This window comes from Doryrhamphus excisus, chromosome 22 (genome assembly GCF_030265055.1).
Source record: "Doryrhamphus excisus isolate RoL2022-K1 chromosome 22, RoL_Dexc_1.0, whole genome shotgun sequence".
NCBI classification, from domain to species: Eukaryota; Metazoa; Chordata; class Actinopteri; order Syngnathiformes; family Syngnathidae; genus Doryrhamphus; species Doryrhamphus excisus.
In genome coordinates, this window is record NC_080487.1 from 821585 (window position 1) to 844663 (window position 23079).

The 23079-nt window shown below is 43.3% G+C and overlaps 1 protein-coding gene across 13 annotated transcripts in view; it reads left to right on the top strand.

Annotated features, from left to right (window-relative positions):
• The first annotated feature begins 17197 nt into the window (after positions 1-17197).
• Positions 17198-23079, top strand: part of LOC131109441 (receptor-type tyrosine-protein phosphatase F-like) — a 185117-nt gene continuing 179235 nt past the window's right edge. For all 13 annotated transcript variants that reach the window (XM_058061446.1, XM_058061454.1, XM_058061451.1 and 10 more), the window contains exon 1: positions 17198-17876. The gene's annotated coding sequence lies outside the window, so the exon portion shown is untranslated. The remainder of the gene's footprint in view (positions 17877-23079) is intronic.

Consider the following 23079-nt stretch of genomic DNA (forward strand, 5'->3'; position numbering starts at 1 on the left):
TAAATCATATTTTTTAAATGTGCCGCTGGTGGAATAAGCCACACTTTGGGCACCCCTGCTTTAATGCTTCTCATCATGCCTGATGTGCTGAATGTGGCCAATTTATCATTTCACTGATTGTATCAGTCCAGAGTTTCATACATGGCATGTTGTTCTTATGCAGATGTTCTTGTTCCAAGTTGTATCGTTGGTAGAATTATTTGATATTCATATCGGTTGATATGGTCGATATCAGTATTGGATATTGGTAAGAAGGCCCACATTTTATAGGGAAGTAGACTTTATTACATGGACTAATTGACAGTAAGACTAGGGAGTCCCTGTCAGGGAGTAGAACCATGCGACCAAAAAACATTTGTTTGCAGATATGAGCATTTTTCTGACCTTGTATTTTGCTGTGCTTTTAAGGAAAAAATCATCAGCAGAAATGCTGAGAGCATCAACTTTTGCACACGTAACACACTCAAACACATTCAGGTCACTGCTGCAATAATTGTTTGTGAAGGATTACATAAAAATAAAAAAAAAATAAAAAAAACACTGCCAAGACTGGAAATAGAACCACTGAACGAAAAGGTTATGCCTCGGCACTCGGTGGTCCAAGTTAAGGTTGAAGAAAGATTTGGAATGATTGGATTTTTGACGAAAAAATACTCATGTATTTCACCCCCAATTGTATCGTAAATATTGTGGTACGAATAAAGATATGGACAGATTAGCCTGTTGATTCAGCATTTATTTGATTAAATGCCGGGAAGGAAGAAATCAAGGAAGTTAATGTTGCAAAAGGGTTAAAATTGTTAAAAAATTAAACTGTTTTGATCGTCCCCCCAACCTTTTAGGAACGGATTAGTAACCAAACAAAAACGCAGGTATCGCTGTCCAACAGTTGGTCAGTTAGTGTATTTATTTGTGTCTCTCGCAGCTACATAATCCGTGTTTTGGCGCCGTTGGTGCCAAACACAGTGGACTGATAACCTGATTTGCCCGTAACCTTACACATCGGAGACGTGGATGACAAATGCCTTCCTGGGAGGCCTTGGCAGCCGGCGCTAACGTATTACCGAAGGGTCACCTTGGCCCGCTCGTCTCTCATCACAAAATAGTATTCAGTAGCTTCTCGGCGTGGACAAGGCCATGCTTCAGCCCGCCATATATCTCACCTAGCAGCACTCCATCCCTGGATATTGCTATATAAATAGTAGAAAAGTGATAAACTCGGAATGCCGGCGAGTGGTTTGCTCCTGAAAAAGGACATATTTTCTTCAGTTGTGCAGATGAAACATCGCCTTCTGCTGCGTATCGTATGAAATCTTCCCGCGTCCACACGAGCATATGCAAGAAGCCAGGCGTGCAAATAGACATGCGAGATAAAGTATTGATGCGTCACAGCAACATAGCCCCCGGTATGAAAGCGCATCTGGCATCCATTACAGTAAACACAAAAGACACTTTCCCCCCCCCAAATGTGGAATGCCTGGTAAGCGAGCAACTTAAAACCGGCCAATAAAAATAAAAAGCCGCAATATAAAGAGATTAGAGTCGGCCCTGATAAATGCCGGTTACCTAGCAACAAGTGTGTCTGAGTGTGAACTCAAAATGCGTCTTTTTTTTAAATCGATGGACGGTGTTGTTGTTGTTGTTGTTTAAGAAGCGGAGAAATGTACATCGGCGTAAATACCCGCCGAATGTTGGCATCAGTCAAGTCATGTCAAGAAAGTCAAGAAAATGCCCTCCCTTGAGGTTCAAGCTGAGATTTTGTCGCCTTTTTAGTCAACGGCGACACAACCAATGGAAATTCCTAGCATGCCTTGCAGCTAACGTTACATGCTTAGCCCTAAGGTGGGTGTGTCTTATTTCCTGTCCTAACAGTAGTTGTCCTATGGGTGTTTACGTACCTGCTACATGTTGTACGGAGTTTTTTGTGTGTACACTGTGATTGTAGTTCGTAATCGGTCTGTCCATTTAGAGCTCATTGGCTACTGTTGGTCCAATTAAAGAACCACTTCTTTCGCACCATCAGCATACACAGAGAACACTAACACCAGATTTGGATGTCGAATATGGGGCAGAAAATATGATCTAGCCCCTCTTCCAAAATAGTAGCCACGTTTACATGAGGAGTTTTTCCGAATGACTTTTCCGAAAACAATAGTATCCATGGAAAGGAATATTCCAATCCCTTGTCTACATGCGCCGCTATAATCCAACAGAATAGTCAATGGGGCATGCCCAGTAAAACGTAAACATCACGTGATACTGACTTCCCTGAGTTTTTCTTCCACTTGTCGGAATGACTCCGTATTGTCAGTTTTTTCCTTCGTCCAATTTTGTTGAAATTTACTTTGGGTACAAGATACCTCAATCGGATCGGGGAAAGGAATATTCCACCCCTGTCAATCCGATTATATATTCATTCGGATTGGTATGGAAGGGTTTAGATTCTGTTCCCCAGATGGCGCTAATGCACACCAAAGCTGCTTGCCAACCGCCAATAAACAACAGAAGAAGAAAAACACCAGGAAGAAGAACGCACCCTGACGATTTTCCGTTTGAGCGGGTACAAGATACCTCAATCGAATTTGGGAAAGGAATATTCCACCCCGGAGAATCCCATTATATGTTCATTTGGAATGGCACTTTTCTTTGGGAATGAGATGTATACAAAGGTTACATTCTTTCCGTTTGAGAAAAAACCGAATGAAATTGGAATATTTGGCTCCATGTATACGTGGCTAATGGCACAACCCAAAAAGATTAACACGCCATGGTGACAGTTTTAGCGGAACTGCCAGCGCCCATCCAGTCACATTTCTTCCTTCCTTTTCCAAATAGCTTGCTCGGCTCCAACCTTTCCGAGCCCTTCCGGAAAGACATTTAGAAAAAAAATGTGTCCAAATGTTAGCCCTGGGCGAAGGATGAATGTTTCAGCGTATGGGTCTAATGAGCAGATTATTTGCCTAATGACTCCAACATTGATTGGCTCACACCGGAATATGTGCATCCAGTTGCTGTCAAAGCTGCGTTTGGTGGACTGGAATACCAATGGAAGTGTCTCATTAGGACAGCCACATTTCAGAAGGAAAAAAGTCCAGGATTAGCGACGCCGCGGTTCAGATCAGGCTTAGTCCAGGAAGTGAGTGTTAGTCAATACAAGTCCTCTCAAGGGAAGGAAATACAGTACACAAGATGTGTGTGAGGGTAGAAAGTGAAAGGTGGCCCCAATTTGTGCGGTGCCTCACCCCCCCCCGGATCAATTCCCTCCCACTAGAGGAGACATGACTTCACTCAAAGAGAGATTTGGTTACTTTTTCCTCTCCTTGTGGAAGAAACTAGACCCTCATCAAACAAAAGACAACCCCCCCCAACAGACCACCTCTAGCTTGCCACCCTCCATTTTGGAAGTTGGCTTTTCATCTGCAGCTCTTTATTTGGCTAGGGTCCAATAAAAAATGCCAAAATGAACATGGGGTACTGCCCGCAGTTTGACGCCATTGACAAGCTCCTGACAGGCAGGGAGCACCTTTACCTGTACGCCCGCCTCAGGGGGGTCCCAGAGGGGGAGATCCCCAGGGTGAGTTCCTGCACGGTTCTCATCCAGGATGCATTCAAATGCAAAGTAAGAAGTGGCATCATTAGGCCTATTTTAGGGGGGGCTTCAGACCCCCTAAAATAATTTGATTATTTTTTTTTATTGATATTTTTTTATTGATTAAAAAATATTAAAAAATAAAACAATTAAATAATACATTTATTAATTATTCTTAATAATAATTATACATTTTTAATAAAAAAAAATTCACATATCACCGGAATTGTACGTTTCCCAGCGTCACTACCCGCAACAACGTATGCTAAGACGTCGCACACGCGACAACATGGATGCCCTCAGAACCGTTTTGGTTGTAGCTATTGTTCTAGCGCTCTTTGCTTGTATTTGCAAGCGTGTTTTTTGATTAAAAAATGATCATTAATTGACATTTCCTGTTATTTGCTGATGGGAGGCGTAACCCCCGTGATGTAATAAAATGACTCCCCAGGACAATGGACTGGTCATGACTCCATGTTGGAATGGATACATTGATATATTGATATATTGATATATTGATATGTTGATATATTGATATATTGATATATTGATATATTGATAGACGGCTAGATCCTGGATGAATGACTATGCCATGACCGCACTGCACTGACAGCACTATCACAGCCAAAGTAAGGCTTGTGTTATCAGACTCGCTCTGCAGTTCGACAACTTTGTGCTTACTGTGGAATTTTTTTTGGGGGGGGGGGGGCTTTGTGCCGACTCATGCAGAAGAAGCAGGTTGACAGAATGATGATGATTCCGAGCCTCTTTTGCTCCTTAGCAAAATACAGACGGCATCGTTTGTAAACATCGAGCTTTAAGAATGAAATGGGGTGGGGGGGGGGGATCAGGAAAAGGGGGGAGGATGCAAGGATGCAATCAATGAGACGTGCTCATCGGAAGTGAGATGTCGGAATAAAAAGGGAGGGTGCAGGAATAAGATGGAGTGCAGTAATCAAGGTGGAAGTGAGGGAGGACGAGGCAGTCAAGGGGACAGAGAAAGGTGTTTACTCGCAGCATCACCCCCCCCACCCCCCACCCCACCCCCCATGGAAGTGAGACAGATAATCGACGAGGGTGAGAGGGAATAGTGAGAGTGGACGCGGAGCGAAACAGACAGTGATAGAGTGTAAGACGGGAAGATGGAGGTGAGTGTTTGGGGGGGCGCAGGTAGAGTTTTTAAACAGATGGTGAGGGGAAGGGGGGGGTCTCAATGGACGTGACCCCGACCGGGCTCGGCGGGCCAGGGCGTCAGGACAGGACAAGCGCTTGTGAAGGAGGCATTAACAAAGCGTGAAATTAAAGCTGCCATGCTGCAAAACGCCCTGGGCCCAGACTCAAGCCCAGCATCCTCATCAGTGGAAGGGGGGGGGGGGGGGGGGTCAGCCTGGTCCATTGGAAGGCTGCTGAGGGGTAATAGAGCCTGTCGTATTACTGTAATGATGTGTGGAGAAAGGACAGAGCGGGGAGATTATAAACAGGACCTCTAATCGCTCCTCCCCCTAGAATTTCTTTCGCTGGCGGCGGATCAGGAGATCATGGTGCCGCACACAGGTGGAGGTCCATTTCCATATCAATATGGCTTCTTAAATACTGATTTTTTTCGATTGGTTTTGGCAAATAGAGGAAAAAAAGACCAAGCATTGAGAGAGAAATAATGTGAGTCAAGTAAAAAGGTCAAGACCAAGACCAGGTTCAGGCTTGTATGATCAATGGAGAAAACCTGAGAAAAATTGTATGAACTGAAAGATAAACTATCTTCAGGAGCTCAAAATCAGCTTTTGTTAGTCACATTTCAAAGTTCTTTCTCTGTTTACAAATGTGAGATTCTTTCTTCTTGCTCAGGTCCGGTCCGGGCGCTCCAAATGCGCATAATAAAAACATCAAATAACAGCAAATACAATTTAATGGTACAGGGAAGTTGAGCAAATCTGTTTAGCATGTAAGGGAATTTAGATCAACAATACTATCTAAAAAAAATAAAAATAAAAAAATAAAAAAAATGAAAAAATAAAAAGAATGAAAAAATAAAAAAAATTAAAAAAAATTAAAAAACAATACTATCTGCCCCAATGGCTGGACGGGAGAAAATAAATAAATAAATCTCATCTTCTCCTGCGTTCCTATGGCAACCTCAAAGTCACTACACACATTTTCACATAAGTGAAAAAAACAAACAAAAAAAAAACAAATGTGAGATCCTATCACCATATCGAGATATTATTGTTATCGTGAGCCATGTATCGCCAATTGTATTGTATTAGAATTACATCCCAATTTCGTAAAGACGCATCATATTTTGGCGATTCATCCACAGAACCAGGAAGTAGCATCCTAACTAAGCAACACAAACACAAACATGCTCTATGGTTAACAGTAGCGACGTACGTACTTGAGTAACGCCACTTCCCTTCCGTCCTCATCATGAAGGACGACAGCGCCACCTGTTGGTCTGGCATGCATATGACCGTTTTCACTCACATGCCTGGTGCAACCTTAGCTTTATTTGACCTCATTACGGGGAGTGACAACGGGTTTTGTGAGAGCGCCACTGCTGACCGAGCAAGTATCCCCCTGAGCTTGCAACACAATTTGAGCGACCGTGAGCCTCACCTCTCACCGGATTGCACCCGCAGTTCTGTTGTCACGAAGCCAAGCTGACAGCGAGGGGTGACATCATAACAAACACGCTATTCAGCACTTTGATTTACGCTTGACAGCCCGATGTGAAAAAGCAGCGTGCAGTGGTGTAGGTTCCAGGATGACAGCCTTGCAGTGGGAATCGCCATTGGAACTCCGTTGGTACTACATCCAAAACATACATGCTAGGCTAATTAGAGATTCTATAGTAGCCAAGAGTTTTTCTCTTTCCGAATGACCTTTCCGAAAACAATGGTATCCATGGAAAGGAATATTCCAATCCCTTGTTTACATGCGCCGCTATAATCCAACAGAATAGTCAATGGGGCATGCAGTCTGACAACTTTCCGTTTGAGCGGGAACAAGATTCCTCAATCGGATTGGAGATAGGAATATTCCACCCCTGTCAATCCCATGATATATTCATTCGGATTGGCACTTTTCTTTCGGAATGAGATGTATACAAAGGTTACGTTCTTTCCGTTTGAGCAAATAAACCGAATGCAATTGGAATATTTGGCTCCATGTATACGTGGATATTGTGAGTGGTTTTTGGTCTACAGGAGTCCTGTGATGGTGACCAGTCCAGTCCAGGCTATATCCCACCTCTTGTCCCCAAAGTTAGCCTTAGATAGGCTCCAGTTCACCCCCAGTCGTAATGAAGACAATCAGCATATAAAATGTACAGCGAGAGCTATGGACATCCTCGTGCAAACATCCCTGCAGCAAAACAGATCAATCAGTCCATTTATGGTTTTGTCAATTATGTGAATTTAACATGTTGGATTAGTTTCCATTTTCCATGGTCGCCCACAAACCGTTCTGTATGCATACCAATACTGTTAGATATTGTGATGCATTTGCTGTTGCCTGTTCATTCATTTTAGCCAGCATCACAGTCAATTAGTCGCTCCAATCCATCACTCAAGAGCCTTTCCAAAACAGTGTGGCAATAGATTTTCATTACGGAAACCATATAGTATGTGTCATGTGATTTGTAGTTATGTCAACTATGTAAGATTACTAGGAAATGAATGGTGGTTTTAAATGATGCTGTACGAGAGGTACTGATTTAACATGCTTAGTAATGCCGTTGTGTTGCTTAACAAGACATCCAAAAACGGCTGTCAGTAAGATGCAGTGCAATTCGACGACACTGCGACCACAATAATAAACATTATGTCTACAAAGTCCTACATATCAACTACGGATGTCCGATATTGATATAAGAAAAAAGGTTGCTCTAATAATAAACTTTGGGGGGGTCGCGGCCACCCCTGGCCACCACGTAGCGCCGCCACTGCAGCCAGCGGCACGCTGTATCGCTTTCTCCATCGCAGTATGTACACAGTCCTTCCGGGCCAAAATTAACATATTTTGCAGCATCAGATTTGAATGACATTTCAAGTACAGATACATATTCTAGTAAATTTATATCCTACATTCCTTTTATCCCGCCCTGAAGCTCCCATCCATGAGTTTGAAAGGCTTAAAGTTGGACTTAACATTGAAAGCCGTTGTATCACTCGAGGTGTCCAACACTCCAACAGTGGAAATCCAATGCAAAAGTAAAGAGGGAACGTAATGGACCTTAACAAACATGTACACGATTGAAAATGCACCTCATATCATATGAAAATCGAGTTATCGAGTCGGTTAATCGAGAACACACACACAGTGTCAGATTTTACCGTGTTGACTTCCGGGAATTGCTAAATTCCTACTAGTGAGGATAGGCGCCATATTTAGAAAATGCCCGCGGTCCACACTTTGGACATCCCTGTTTTAAATATTTCACAGAGAGGGGAAAGTGCGTCCATGCTGTGTTTTCATTGGATTATCACTAAATGACAACCGCTATAAGCAGAGGTTGGATGCAGGCTTCCACAGTGGTGCACACACACCTGGTTGAGTAGGTGAGCAGCTTGTTGATTACACAGTAAATGCATGATGAAAGAAACACTGCTTTCTCCTTTTAATGAGAATTTGGAGAGGAGTTATGACGCATACGAACTGAAAAACGTCTTTTTAGCACGACTGGGACAGCACTCATCTATCTATCTGATAACATAGCGAGGTAGCTACATCCGTTAGCTACAAGTGCATTTGTACAGCTGAGATGCCATTGAATCACATCAACATGAAAGTTGCCAATGAGAACAAAGATTATCGATTGAAAATTAGTTTGATTGTAGTGTGATTGACTTTGTATGGACTTATTTCAGAAGGAAAATATGAATGAAAGGGTTGGAAAAAGCAAGTCGACACACCAACGCAATACAGACAGTGACAGCGACTGGCCAATCACAGAGCGTGAAGAGTGAATACATAATTAGGATTACAGATCATGAAGAGCTGTACTCATTTCATGCAAAGATGCATTATCCGTAATGGATATTCGTCTACAAACAATATCCGCCTCATCCCAGCTGGATTCCCGGCGAGTACAAGCGGTGTTATATAGGAGTCTATGCATGTGTCACTAACAGACGTCAACGCCGGTGCTGGGCAGCCGGTTAATAACACTGGTGTGAAGTCTCTGTGATGCGGGGCATCATCAGGCGGCGGCGTGCTGCTGTCAGGATCCATTTACTCCAAAGAGCTTGTCGCCTAATGGGGATGAAAACAATCATCACTGTCAGTCTTACTGAAAGCGAGGGAATTATTTGAGGTGGTCAAAAAAAAACAACAAAAAAAACACGGTCAGGGTGTTTGCATTGAAGGCAGCCACCCTCCCCAATTGTTTGGTCATATTTCAAACAAAGAACAGGTTGTTCTTTGTGCGGATGTTTTGGTTTCTTGGTTGCTGGGATACTCCATCTCTTCCCGACTGGCAGTGCCGGTGAATATTGACATTTTTCCAAGTCATTGTATTTGCAGGGCATCGAGTTGATCACAACTCGGCTGGTCATGTCTTACAAGACGTTTCATTTCTAATCTGATCAATTCCTGCTCAATGACCAGCTCTGGGTTAACTAAATAAGACAGTTCTAATGCTAGGACAGCTCTATCTAGTCTAACGTCTATGACAACCCTAACAGTCCGTTGCCTTACCGACCATCATTTTTTCTACTTCCACCATGACTGAATGAACCGCTCTCAGCATCCACTCAATATCTTTTCACTGAAGACCTGCCTTGTTCCTCCAGGAGGTCAATAGCGGTACAGTGTGTCTTAGAGAGGCTTTCTGCTCTGCCCAGCAATCTTAATGGTGTTCAATGCAGAGACCCACACAACAACCCCCGGGGGCTGTTCCCAGATATCCGCCCATGATACCTAATCCGGGGCCCATTAGCACTCCTCCCAGCCATGAAAGAGCGCGGCTGTGCCTTGCATCTCAGGAATTAAAAATTAACCAGCTAATATCCATTTGTCTGATGGGAGGCGGCACGTGGTTGAAACAGCAGATTCCCCCAGCGATGGCCCGTGAGGGATGCCTGGCGGATACCAATCTGCTGACAGGGATGGCAGGGAGAAACAGAGGGATAATGCCTGTCCGTCACATCCATCACCACCGACTGGCGTCGAAGAACATCTGGCTTACCTGGACATGACCCCGTCTTGATAAGGCTGGAATTTATTCCCCGGCTGTCACAGACGTCACCGCCTTGCACGTCTTAGATACTGCATTTACAAACATGACATACTTACAGATAACGTCATGTAATGGACTAGCCCGGCGTGTAAGGCAAGGGGACCCTTGAAAGTTATCGACATTATCCAAACTAGGCCGCACAAGCCTCCATTTTGTTGCGTTTTTTAAATAAACAATCGGAATAGAATTTAATTTCCTGAATCTATTCGATGCTCCATGAATGCACCATGCCACAAAACTGTGTTAGTTGTATAATATCATCCAATTTCTGTGGTGTCCAACAAAGCAGAATGGCAGGGTGTGTGTGCTGGGGGGGGTCGGGTTATTATTACGTCTTACATCCTGACGCTCAAGGGCCTCGCCGACCTGCTGTTGCTGTGCGGCAAAGCACCGTGTAACCACGGCGGAAAATAAGAAATAAAAAAAACACAACGCCAAGAAGGACAGCAGCCTTGTTTCATTGCCGTCATCCCTCTGCAGGAATTTACTGACTTCTGATTTCCTTTGATTCAACTGTGTGTGTACTGTGTACGTGTGTAAGTGATCTGTCAGAGTTGGCTTCTGTTAGTTTCTAGTATCTGTTACTTTTTACTATCAACTTTCAGTTTTTTCTTAGTTACTTTTTCTACAATGTGCTGTTCATAGGCCCACGGGACACACCTTGGACATCCCTGGTTTACTAGCCACGAGTTGAGGTGCACTTCGGGAAGCCTCAAATGGGGATTACACGAAAGAAACAGTTCATTCATTCATTTTCTACCACTTTTTCCTCACGAGGGTCATGGGGGTGCTGGAGCCTATCCCAGCTGTCTTTGGGCGAGAGGCGGGGTACACCCTGGACTGGTGGCCAGCCAATCACAGGGCACATATAGACAAACAACCATTCACACTCACATTCATACCTATGGACAATTTATATGTGTCTATATGTGGCCTGTGATTGGCTGGCAACCAGTCCAGGGTGTACCTGTCGCCTCTTGCCCAAAGACAGCTGGGATAGGCTCCATCACGCCCCGCGACCCTCGTGAGGATAAGTGGTAGAAAATGAATGAATGAATGAATGGAAGACTCTATGCCCGTATACCAATATATACAAAATGGCACCCAACTCTAATATATATTTGTATAATATCTGTCACCACAACAAAGATTTGTGTATTTATGAAAGCTTTATTGTCATTACAGTCAAGACTGCAATCAAATTAGCACAGCAGATGTTAGATAAGAATATAAAATGTATAGAAAAACAAGGCTCTAAAGTGGAAAACCACGTCGACAAAAACAAATCTTTGTTTGTCTGTCTGGCTAAAGAAGTAAACGGTTATTTACGGTTTTGATGATGTTGACAACCGCCTATCTTGTCAGTCAGCCATGCTCATAAAGTGAAAAAGTGAGCGGATTTAGTCAAGACTGTGCAGTCAACATGCACCTTTAAACATGTAATACTGTCAATTCAATGATTTTTACTTCTTTGTGTCGACATGTGATGACCAGGTACAGAATATCTAAGTTTGGAACAGATCTCATTTCATGAATTCATCATTCATGAAATACTGAAAGAAATATGTCAAGTTGCTGCCCTAGCTATTTTACTCGGGAAAAGTGAGACTTCCGGCACTGGTCTAATTCACAGCTTTCATCTGTAACGACACAACACGGAAAGATACATACGTGTGGAGACATGTGCAACAACAATGCGCTGCCCGGTCCATCAAATGTGGCTCGCTCCACCAGAGAGTTCCCACGAGGTCCTGCAGTTCATCAGATTTCAAAATAAAGAATTCAAAGTGTGAGAAGGAGGAGTTAGCGCAGTCATTAGCATGTGTGGCTGCATGTTGGTTAATGATACAAAGAGCCGCACGCGTTTTCATCATTAACTTCCATTAACTGGCTGGCTGCATCACACGCTAATTCTTCAAGAGTTGATGAAAGTGTCTCTCTATCTTAATGCTGTGGGTTTTTTTTTTTTTTTGGTCCAATACATTATTCAGGACTGCACGGTGGTCGAGTGGTTAGCGTGCAGACCTCACAGCTAGGCGACCAGGGTTCAATTCCACCCTCGGCCATCTCTGTGTGGAGTTTGCATGTTCTCCCCGTGCATGCGTGGGTTTTCTCCGGGTACTCCGGTTTCCTCCCACATTCCAAAAACATGCTAGGTTAATTAGCCACTCCAAATTGTCCATAGGTATGAATGTGAGTGTGAATGGTTGTTTGTCTATATGTGCCCTGTGATTGGCTGGCCACCAGTCCAAGGTGGACCCCGCTAGTATAATGCTAATATAATCAATGATAAAAAATATTAGTGCAGTCAAGTGCAGAGTTGGGTGTCGTATATCAAACATGGACGATCGTGTTCGGATCAGCCCTTTTACCAGGGCAACCGCTGCAAAATAACCGAGTCAAGAACCATTTCTTGCATTTGAAGTGCAGCTGCAATGCCAGCGCTGGAGAGAACGGTCAGCCACCCAGCCAAGGTCCAGGGTCCCAGCGCTCTCTAAAGTGAAACCGAGTTCCTCTTCCTGATACGCCTGCTGTGTAGGCAGTCCCAATGATCAGGAAGTGTTTATTGGTGTGTTGGTCTGATCTGGTGTCAACAAATCTTGGCTAGGAGGGCTGGGTGTCTCAGCCAGGAGACAGAAGGATGTCTCATAATTAAACTATTTGTGTGTGTGTGATAATTAAAGACCACAGCGTTCATGTTCCAAGTGAAAGGTCTGCCGAGTGTGTTATCTCGCTGCTGTAGATAAACACATAGATCCAGCGGTGAAAATATTCCATTCCTAACAATAGCGCTTGTTTGAAACAAACATGTACAATCAGAACTCATTAGCATTAAAGCTACAGACACATAAAATGTCACGTTCGCAGTCGATAATGAAAAAGTAGCTTACATACCGACCATGATGACCACTTGATGATTCGAAAGTATTCTGAAGGGTGCTGATGAGCTGTAAAAACACTCAACAATGATAATAAGTGTTTTTACTAAGTACTTTTGATTTTGAGAGGGAAGAAAGAACATTTTCAAGGGTGTCAGCGATTGGACATGAGAAATATTTAAATGTCAAGAAAGTGTGACCTATTGCCAAACGAGGCGAAAGGGAATTGTAAGCTAAAGCTTCTTACTAGCACTCGTGCCAGAAGTTGCCGCTAATTCACATGACGTGACACCAGTTGGTTTTTTTTTTCCGATTTCGATTTCCTCGCTCGCCGGCTCTCTGGAGCTGCCGAGCCAAAACACATTTCCATGTGTTATATGAGATAACAGCCTGCCGTTTTTAAATGCCAGCCGATGACTAATTTGGTCAACATCGTTTCACTTTCCACAAAGGTGATCAAAAGCAATTACATAGTCTAACTAAATGTTTTTTCATGGGAACTCTCTGGTGGATCTTTTTTTTTTTTTTTTTTTTTTTACTAGAACCTGAAACACAGCAGGAAACCGTTCTCATGACATGGAAACTATGGCTGTCATTACACTTTCTGCGCATACACCAGTAATTGTAGGCTAGAGAGGATTTCAGTCAAGTCATTAATAGCTTTTCACCAGATTTGCCAGTTACCATCTAATTATGTCTTATGTGACATGGCCTCACTGATAACTTCCAGGAAAAGTTCCCTCCATTGGGATTCTCCCTTTTTTTTTCTAGTCAAAGTGACAAGTCATGGTTTTGATGCTATTGACATGGCAGCACTAACGGATCAAGATGTATTAAAACTATGACTGCTTGACATTTTCTGTTGATGTCTAGCGTTTACATTGCACAAGAAACTATTTACAGTTTTTATCGGGAACCTAGCTTGGATTGGATCACTTACACACATGTACAGTACACACATAGCGGAATAATAATCAATACATATAGCAACTTCTGATCAATCCATGTCAATTTAAGACCTAATTAATAATAGCCGATTAAACCACACCCACTTCCCACAATGCCCCACCCGCTCCGAGGGTGGATACAGATAATTTAGATTCTTTTTAATGAGCTGTATGAAGTTGGTAGTTCACGCAAAACAGTAATTGTTATTGGCATTTTGTTAGCCGATCAATAACAGACTCACCATATACACTATCTTTAAAACTTTGTGTTGAGTTGTGGGCTCCTATAGAGCAGCTACACACAATAACCATCAGAAAAAACATTTTAGATTCTGAAAAATTGGACGTTTTTGTTAGGTGAACTAGAAAAGCCAACAGGGCGGAGTCAGAGGAAAGCATGAAAATAAAACCCTGATCCAGATACTGGTTTTTATCACTTCCATGTTGAACTATGTTGATGTGTTGCTTGAATGCTAATGCTTATGAGCTAAGTAAGCTAGCAAAGCTATCGGTAATTAACAGGCATAGCAAGTTAAAAACATGAATATTAAACGCACATCTCATTTGTTGTTTACACCAGAATGATAAAAATCAGTACACTATATTCTTAATTGGATATGGCTAACTTCTAGACATAAAATATTATGTCTTCTAACTATGATAATGATAATAACAAGTTAACAAAAAATCTTAATAATGTGAAAGGATAAATGAGTTATATATTATCATGCTAAATACACACCCCCCTGCTAACGAATGCATAAATTAAACATATTTATTCTTTACCATTATGAAGATGACATCTTGTTTATGTTTATGTTCCACAGTGGAAGAAAATGATTTGTGAGGTGTGTGTTTTTGTGGAAGCATTTTTATGATGCAAATGTGTTACTCTTTTCAACACGGTGAATGATATGAAAGCATATTGTAATTATATAAAAAATACATTATATTACCATTTTCCACCTGGGTTACATGAAGCAAAGGAGATTAGAATGTAGTCATAAATTACCTGCACTGCTGTCTAAGCCGCAGGGTTCAAAGTTTAATTCTTTAAAAAGTAGCGGCTCATTCACAGGAAATCAAGGTTCATTTTTTTTTATCTTCAGTGAAGTAATCAGCTGCACTAATGACAAATTAGCAGGTCCAACTATCACTTTCAGTCCAAAAACTGAGGCTGCGGGATAGAACTGAAGCTTTTACATGAATTTCGTCCTTATTTCCCCACAGAGAAGAGTATAATATTAACAAGTGGGCACAGCCAATAAAAAGGGGATCCAAGTTACATTCTCGGGGTGTTATGCTTAGAAGCCCGTTTGGCAACCGCATTGACAAAGGAGTGCCAGACAGGAAGTGTCAAAGACATTTCTCCAAACATATGTGAAGTGTTTTCTTAACTGTATATGTGGGGGAGGAAGAGCCAATGAAGTGGCCAGTGGTGTTCCAGGCAGCTACTGCTGCTTTTTTGCTGCCTTCCTGCATAATGGCCTCCATTCTCCATGTAATCATGCTCTTAATTGTCTGAAAGCACAAGAAATCTCCTCTGGAACACGGCGTGCTGCCCAAGGTGAGCATTCATACGCTCAAATGGAGATAAAGTCCCTTTCAGTGTGTGACTATTTGTGTATGCCGTTTGGGGGCGGGGGGGCGGGGGGGGTCTCACCTCGCTAACGATTGATCAGGCTAAGGTGAGAGGAGAAAGAGTAGGCGGGCTGTGGCAATCCTAAGGACGTTGGTGTCCTTGTTACAGGAGGTCACTCGTGTCCACGCCGAGATGCTTGAGTGCTCAAGCGCTACCGGGCCACCCCTGCACGACGCCACAAATACAAGTCGGCCATGTTTGTGCTTAATTGCTGGCTGCTGTACAACCGGTGTAGCAACCGCAATAGCTAAACCTGCGAAATCAGGGAAAGTCAAGTATTGGCCAGCGGGCCAACTCTGGTTCATGAAGGACATCACACTTCTGCACCATGGTCATCTGGGACTTTGAGTCTTGTGTCCACTATGAGGAACTTCTCAGAGACTGCAAAAAAACAAGCAGCACCTCTTGCTCTCGTTTCACACATTTCTATTTCTCTTATTTGTAGATTTATTGGTGTCTTGGCCCTAAAGAGGGTTCTTGGTTACGTCCACAAACGACCATCAGACTTCACCAGAGCTCCATGGCGTTCTACCAGCAACCTGATCAACCTGACTCTGCTCTGGTACACTGAAAAACACTTCATCAACAGATACGTATGTATGGTTGCTTAGCTCAATAAAGCAATACAGTCCACCCTGTTTGCAACAGTTCATTGGTTTCAGACCCGACCGCGACGAATGAATTTCCACGTTACGATCCGATGTTAAATGGATTATTTTCGAATAGCATAGAAAACCCGTTTATGACTTTCTAAATACGGTTTTCAATTTTATTACAGCCCTGCAGACATGAAATAAGAGTCACCTTTACACTCCTATTGTTCTTTCTTTACAACAAATTGCTCGAGTCTTCTGCTGCAAGGACTCAGATGACTGCTAGCGAGAATGTATTTCTTCATAGAATGGGATTACAATTAGCATGGAACTTCTTTTCAGTCCTTTTACTCAAAAAAAAAAAAAAAACAGAATCAATTTGATCTCATTATCAAGTCCAGTTTGAGCAGGCGTCTGTGGGGTGGAGTCATGGAGCGACTGTTAAGAATGAACCCCAACAGAGGGGTTAAATGGCGCTCCTGATATTTAACGATTTAAATATTACTCACTTGACACAAACCACAGTTGGAGGTAACGAATATACTCTCCCAATTTAACACGTTCACGTTCTTTTTTTGTTTAACTACCAGAATTCACGTTCGTCCCGTGTAGGCGCTTGTGTGACAGTTTGTTTACGTTGCCTTTTGGGGTTTTAGTTTCTGTTTGGATGCTCTTATTTTGGAGTAACTTCACGCTGTTGTGTTTTGCTGCTTTGCATTTCAGGTGAGAACTTCATCCTTGTTGGATCATCCTTGTTGGATCACTGTGTGTACTTCATGCATGCCAGTTGCAGTTGTTTCCCTGCTGCATTGCAGCTCTTATTAAAAAGATACTTTTACCTTCACTTGGGTCCTGCTCTCTGCATCCCGGGGTCTCCACCACACAATGCGGAAGCCAAAAAATGACTCCAGGAACTTTCTGTAAGACAACTGTAAGATAACTAGAGGATCATTGACAGGCATATTTTTCAGCAGATCTCTAAAAAGAGCACTATGCTCCTGTCATATACGGAGTTGATCCATAAAAAGAACATAAGGTTTCTTTCACTTTGACTCACGTTATATTCGGACTTAGTCGTCACTAACATAGAGCCATACTTTGAGTAATTCAACAGCAAACAGCAACATCTGTCACGATGCGGGAGTTAGCCCCCATGACAGTTCACTTAGCTTCCTTTCACGCCTTAGTTCCTGGTTCGTGCCCTTATTTTGTATTCACTTCCTGTGTTGCTCTGTTCCGTTTTCCTGCGCTTTGCATTCAGCCCTCGCACCTGTTTCCCATTTCAGTCATGTCTACTTAGTTCAGGTGTGTGGCCCGTTGTCATTGCTATGTTTGTACATGCTAGCCGTCTTAGCTAGCTGCGTTGTGCTAACCATGAAAAGACATTTTACCTGCATTCGGGTCCTCGTCTCTACGTCCTGGGGTCGCGAAACTACGCCGAGAAAACAGAACGCGACAACATTATCACTAAAAATGGAGCAGCAGCGAGCTAGTTTGTTTCCAGGCTGCAGGAGGCTGCCGAAGTTTCCCGAGTAGAGCCGAACTCGCTCGCCGCCTCTCCCTCCCCCCCCCCTCCTTGTGACAGAGCAGAGTGTGTCGTCTCCTCCGAGAAGCGTGACGGAGAAGTGGTGGTGGGGGGAGAGGACGGATTGGATTCCCTTCTTGCCCGGTGCTGCTGCTCCTTCCAGTCAAACAAGAAGATATCTTCTCAAGGTCGGAGATAAAAAGAATCATTTGAGTTTTGCTTCTGCTCGCTTTATTTGTGCCCGTACGCGGACGGAGATAGGGGGGGCACTGCGCTGCCACGAATAGATCCACGCAGTCTCCCCGGACTTGCTGGATCGTATTTTCTGTGCACCCCTTCTTTTATTCCAGCACCCTGGACTTGTGTCTTGTTTTGCCTATGAAGTGGATTTTCCGGCTCGTTCCCAAGTGAATTCGGAGCGCTTCGGGCACAGAAATGCCAAAAGCGGCGACAAAGAGGAGACTCGGTAAGTGCTTCTTTTTTCCGATTTAACACGCTGGGATCTTTGTGTCTGTGGTGTGCAACTTGTACTTTATCGGCGTGGGTTGCACCGAGTTCCCGGGCAGGGTGGAAGTGTAAGAATGAGCGGATACCAGGCTCGGGTCAGCCCAGCGTGACCGAGGCATTCGCCGGCTCATGGCGCTCCTCTCCCCGCCTCGCACCCACAGTCGCCCCCTTGCTTGTTTTTGCACGCCAACTACTTGGAAAAGTCACTTCCTGGCGTTATTGTGCTGCTTTCTCTCGGGAAAGGTGAGTTGTTAGTCGAGATATGATGGAATATGAATGAGTTATTTAAACTTGCTGTTGGAGGGTTTGTGTTTCTGCAGCTCATCTTATCCATGTGGTCACCTTGATGACATTCACATCCAAGACGTCAATCACAACAGGCTGCACCTGCCAGTCATTATTATTATTATTATTGGTAGTGGAATTACAATTCCAAATTGTGATTAGTATGCGTTTATTGCTTTAAAAACCGATATCCCGCAGCCTTCCCCAAGGCTTCATCCAATCTGGGAAAAAAGAAGGGAGGGTGGGAGGAAGGATGCACGCTGGCTGATTTTAAGCATTGCATCATGCAGCTAAAGCAGCACAGGACGCTATTTGACACAAATGCTCTGCTGTTTTTAAGCATCTACTGCAAAAACCTGAGTCAAAGATCCTCTATGTGACAGCATTGTTCTGCTGTTTTTAAGCATCGACTGCAAAAACCTGAGTCAAAGATCCTCTATGTGACAGCATTGCTCTGTTGTTTTTAAGCATCTGAACCTGAGTTCGATTCTCATTCCCATTCCAAAAACATGCTAGGTTAATTAGCGACTCCAAATTGTCCATTGGTATGAATTTGAGTGTGAATGGTTGTTTGTCTATATGTGCCCTGTGATTGGCTGATTGGCTGGCCACCAGTCCAGGGTGTACCCCGCCTCTCGCCCAAAGACAGCTGGGATAGGCTCCAGCATCCCCCCACCCTAGTGAGGATAAGCGGCAAAGGGATAAATGGATGTATGCAAAAATACCGATCAAAGATCCTCTATGTGACAGGGTTGCTGTGCTGTTTTTAAGCATCTGTCCGAGTGGTTAGCATGTAGGCCACACAGTCAGGACATGGGGAACACCTGGGTTCGATTCTCATTCCCATTCCAAAAACATGCTAGGTTAATTAGCGACTCCAAATTGTCCATAGGTATGAATGTGAGTGTGAATGGTTGTTTGTCTATATGTGCCCTCTGATTGGCTGGCCACCAGTCCAGGATGGACCTCGCCTGAAGACAGCTGGGATAGGCTCCAGCATACCCCCACCCTAGTGAGGATAAGCGGCAAAGGGATGAATGGATGTATGCAAAAATACAGATCAAAGATCCTCTATGTGACGGGGTTGCTCTGCTGTTTTTAAGCATCTACTGCAAAAATATTACACAAACACTCGTCAAAGATGATCTATATGACAGAAGTCCTCTGCAATTTGTTGGGATCTGCTGCAAAAACTGTCGTCAAAGATACTCTTGTACGCATGCATGAATGACAAAGCAGTCTTGGTTTCAAAAGTTGCTGGTTGATGGACATGCCGAGCAATGCGTGGATCAATACTCTGATCTTGTCCTCCCTTGCCGAAAGGATAAAAGAGTGTGCACTTTACTTTCTGGCAATTGCATCAGACGTTGCACGCGGGTTTCTTCCAACCTTCACCGATTTCAATTCAGGCTACTTTGTTTTCACACATTAGTTCTCATCTTTGTTGTTGTTGTTGTTAGAAGAGAGTTCAAGGCCTCGGCTGCGTGACGATAGCATCCCACGACGGTGGGTTATTTGGAGTATTTCAGTCTGTAATCCTCAGGTGCAATTGTGAATTTTCTGACATTGTTTTGCTTTCCATACTGTTTGCGAGCTGTTAATAGTTGGCCAAAAACCTGGGTTACCAGCTGAGAAGGGCGAGTAGAAGCTGTCTGGTGACCAGGAGGTGACTGCTGTGACAACAGCCCTGCATGATGAACGCTTGCTATGGTAAACAATGACAGCAACAGGAAGAGACCGTGAACTTTAAGCTAACATGCATGCAAATCCTGTGTTTCCCACAGGGCTGCATTCTAACTGCGTTGAGGGGGGGGTAATGACATCATTGTCTGATTTGCATAATTGGCCATGACACATGTGCATGGTGTTTTCCTCTCTCCCACTCAGAGTCCCATAATACTGGGTTTATTAGACAAATGGTGTATGGAATTGTTGACCACTCTGGGGGTTCAGATCAGAGATCAGACACACTTGATGAAGAATTTTTTTTATAGGTAGCACCAAATTGATCTGTGGCGGTCCAAATGAATCAGTGGCGGGCTGGGAAACATGGAAGTCTGTGTGATGCTATGATTCCAATACCTTATTCGGGTACATACTATTACCAATTGTGCTGTTTCAAAATATAGCATTAGTATAGCATCAAAAGGTCTCAATACAGTAACCTTTTATTTTCTTGCCATTGTCTAATTTTATTATTTTCAGTGTGTTCCCACTACTTCAGTTGAAATGGCTCCCATATAATAATTCATTGAATGTGTTGCAAAAGTATATTTTAAAAGTTTTGCTTCTCTTACTTGAGTACTCATCCAAGGAAGCTTTTGAAGAATCACGATTCTTTGAGGATATTTGCGTTATTTAGGTCAATCTCTATCCTGTTGGAAGAAGCTTAGAGTTTTTTGCCGCATTCGTCTTTTGTTTGCTTGGAAATGAAAGACGTGGCTGCTCCTGCCTGTGTTGCGTGTTGACCTGAATCCTGGCCCTGCCGCTTTGCGTAGGGTATTTCCTAGAAGGCTCGGACTGGGGCCGGTCGCCAGAGCATCTGCCTTGGCCTCCTCTTCCCGGCTGGTGATTTCTCTCGGGGGCGGGGCGGAGTTGGGCTATTTACGAGGTCCAGCTACTCAGCTGACCACACGCTGAGAAACCACCAGGCGCGACCAACTCCCAGCGGACCCGCTTTCTTCTTGGCCATCCTGGTAGATTCTTGGTAATTTCCAGCCTCCAGTGCTCTAATGAGAGGTTTTGCCTCCAGTGTGTTGGTTTGTGGTGGTTGGGAGGGGCCTCATCGGACCACTGTCAGGGCGTTGGCGCACAGAAACCGAGGACCTAACCACAAGAACTGCTTCAAACTCAAGAGAATAAAAGTAGAGGAGAAAATGGAAATAATTCCAATCAATTAGGTGAAGTTTCCCTCACCACATTGCGGTTCAAATTCCAGGCTTCATTCCACCACGGTTGTTCAAAATATATTATTCATGAAATCAATGCTGTTTTGTGGTTGACTAAGGCCTGTTATTATTTAAAAAATGCATGTTTTAGCAAAATTTACGTATTTTTGGTTCAAATAAAGCATTGTCAATGACAAAATAAACTAAAATACAAATAAAGTTGCGTTCCAAAGACTCATTGAAAGATGCTAAGCATTTATTGATGTGCAAAGACTGGGGGTGTCACCCAACACCCAACTCACAAGATGAGACAAGATCGGGTTCACGACAATGAGACAAGATTTTAACATGAATATTAAAAGTACAATGAAAAAATATGACTGGCCAAACAAACTTTTTTTTAAATTTAACTTTAACTAGCAAAACAATGCAGGTGTGTTTTTGAAATGTTTATTGTGCCACAAATTGATGCTCAAAGGTATTGTCAACATTTTTGAGACCAACTAAACCAGTTCTGATAATACCATATTTTCTAGACTATAAGTCGCACAAGGCCAAAAATGCATAATTAGGTAGAAAAAAATACATAAGTCGCATTTTTTGTGGGTTATTTTACTCCTAGTTACATGGAGAAAATGATGGACATGAAATTGACAATTTTGGCTTCAGTGAAGATTCTTGATCCCCATCTTCATACTTGGCGATGATCTTTCAAACAGCTCGTCAAATTCAATCAGGTCTTCAGATTTTCTGCTCCGACATGGGAATGTCATATCTATATGGACGCCGCAAGCTATTCTCCCGTTTAGCCTCGCCATACATCCACTCGGTGGATTTTTAACAATACTCGTTCCTTAGCGTCAGCAGCAAAGCGGCTCAGCGATTTACTGCGTCCGTCTGCGAGGATAATGTCGGAGCAATTTGACTACTGATTGAAACCAGCTCTCCCACTTCACAGACTCCACTGGTGGCATTATAAACCGTTTACACAGGGCTTCTTTATAGCGCTCCTGCAATGAAGGGGGGGGGGAAGTGGAAACAGACGTGCATTCTAAAAATGTCCCGCGCTGCTGCGAGAGGCATCGTTTTAAACCGCAGCGAGCGGGATTGGATGTTTGCGACTTCCTAGCGTGTGTTGTTGCTCCTGAGTGGAGAGGTGAACGAGGGTGACGCCGGGAGGTTAAATGCTAATCAATTCCGTCCGTTTCTCATTAAAGCCGAGTTGTCGGCCTGCATGGTAGCTGCTGCGCCATGGAACCAGTGTCTTTGACTTGGAAGACCTCATCGTGCATGTCTTCACTACTCGGAGCATCGAGCTTTCATTCAGGGGTTACGGAACGGACGTTTGTTCCACGTGTAATCCACTTTGCTCATACTCTTGACAGATTGCCACCAGACGCCAGTCGTTTATGGATTCATGTGCTGATGATCGGGGTGTCGTCGTGAATTAGGAAAATGCTGAGTCATCGGGGGTGTTAACCTGGTGTCTAATCAGGAATAACCTGAACTGGATTCTAAATTCTAAAGACAATGGAGGCAATGCAGGCCAGCAGGAAGGGATGGATTGAAGTTCGATCCAAGATGGCAGCATACTTTCTAATTTAAATATATTTTCACATTTGCAAACTACTTATTTATACTGTTTATTTTACTGTTTTTTCCGGACTACAAGTCGCACTTTTTTTCATAGGTTGGCTGTTCCTGCGACTTATACTCCAGAGCGACTTATAAATGAAAAAAGTGTTTATGGTCCATGTCGTCTTGATATGGTGAAAGTAAGTGAAAGTAACATCTACAGTAAATAACTGCTGGTTTGGGTGACTTTACATATTTTACCCGAAAATTGTGCATAATGCTTCTTTGCTATCACCACCTAATGGCTTAGCTTAGTTATCAGAATCAGAATCGCCTTTATTGTCATTGTATTGCATAAAACCAAATTTGAGTGCAACTCCACGGTGCATTTTGTAGAAGTTCAAAAATAAGGAA